The sequence below is a fragment of the Belonocnema kinseyi genome, chromosome 1, assembly GCF_010883055.1.
Source record: "Belonocnema kinseyi isolate 2016_QV_RU_SX_M_011 chromosome 1, B_treatae_v1, whole genome shotgun sequence".
In the NCBI taxonomy this organism is placed as follows: Eukaryota; Metazoa; Arthropoda; class Insecta; order Hymenoptera; family Cynipidae; genus Belonocnema; species Belonocnema kinseyi.
Genome location: NC_046657.1, coordinates 158,401,927 through 158,403,370, shown reverse-complemented (window position 1 = coordinate 158,403,370; position 1,444 = coordinate 158,401,927). Strand labels below are relative to the sequence as shown.

At 37.7% G+C, this 1,444-nt stretch overlaps 2 protein-coding genes across 2 annotated transcripts in view; both read left to right on the top strand.

Moving 5' to 3' along the window:
- LOC117167244 (ester hydrolase C11orf54 homolog) overlaps positions 1–1,444 on the top strand; it is a 164,438-nt gene that overhangs the window by 28,883 nt on the left and 134,111 nt on the right. The gene's annotated exons all lie outside the window — the stretch shown is intronic.
- LOC117167253 (ester hydrolase C11orf54 homolog) overlaps positions 1–1,444 on the top strand; it is a 114,911-nt gene that overhangs the window by 86,726 nt on the left and 26,741 nt on the right. The window contains exon 2 of the mRNA XM_033352058.1: positions 382–416. The gene's annotated coding sequence lies outside the window, so the exon portion shown is untranslated. The remainder of the gene's footprint in view (positions 1–381; positions 417–1,444) is intronic.

The window sequence follows — 1,444 nt, the reverse complement described above, 5'->3', positions numbered from 1 at the left end:
GTGCATATTTTGTATTTGTATAGCCGAGGATAGAGAAAGTACCGAAAGTGTGACTTGACTATGCTGTGCAGCTGAGTGACTAGTATCGATCAGTCGCCTCGAAACAATCTCGTGTAGGCGTGCATGTGTATGCAAAAAAATGTTGGTAGCTTGTGGCCAAATAAAATAAGGGTATTACATTAAGTAAAATTCTAATATTTTGTTTCAATAAAACAGTAATATTTTTCTAAAATTATTACATAATGCGATTGTAATCTAACATGACTTTATAATATTATTTCTTCGGGGAACTTCTTTATTTTTTTAATATGGCCTGGAATAGATTATAACTAATGCTCATAAATTGATTAATATTCACAATATATTTTTTTCTATTTTCACCCGAGGTAGTCCAAACTTCTAGTGCTGAAACTGAGGTAAGTCATGCAAATGATAATGAGGAAATTAAATATGAAGCTGATCAAGGTGAGTCAGCACACAGATCAAGTAAGATATATGATATATAATGAATGGTAACTTACAACTGTGAGTTGAGGCCACAGAACGACACAAGTATGATAGCCCTCTTCATCCATTTCGCAAGTGAATCTGTATGCTTTTAGCACGTAGGTGTGGCTTTGAGGTTGCAAACCAGTGATAGCTTTGCTCTTTCAAGAGCACCCGTCACAAGTATAATCATTTTAATCGAATATTTTGATTAAAGTTGCTGCAGCTTCCTTTCAAGGTTGACACCTCCTTGTTTCCTTCTTTTTAGTAGTGATGATTTTGTCAAGCGTAGCCGAAAATTCGAGCATGAATATAATTCCTTCTTTGAAGTTCTGAAGAAAAATGTCAAGCTTCGAGTGTGCAATGAAGACAGCTGTCCGTAAATCTTAGTTCCAGAAAATTCGGCTGTTTTTGTTTTGTAAAATTTCTGCAGCTTTGTGCCTGTGAAGAAACAGCTACGGTGTAATAAGGTGAAAATGACGTCGTCCTGGTACGCGAAAATGAAATCCTCTGCGCTTAAACCAAGTCCGGACGATTTGAGCAAGTTAAACGGAGCTCCTGTGACAAGGACTCATATTTGTCGAAGAGCTGTTGGCGGAAGTTTTTGACCCCAGATTTCTTTAGTTAGGCTTTTGGGATTGATTTGCCTAGATGCAGTGAAGCACTTTTTTCACTTTTGTTGTTAAAATTCAGAGAGAGGGTTTCGGTCGCCTGTACTGTGGGTTTGTAAAGGGACGCCTCTTTGCCAATCATCACGTGATTCCTGACCATTATTCGAAAAGGATTTCTTCCATTTGCGAAGATGTGGGATCTACTCAGAATAATTCGGTTATAAAAAACATTGGAGATTTCGAAGTCCTCGGCCATCCTGATGGCCTAATATGAACACTCACGGAACAGACGGATTGATGAGCAAGCTCTTGTTTTTCTGTATCTGCCGTTATTTCAGATTTTTATT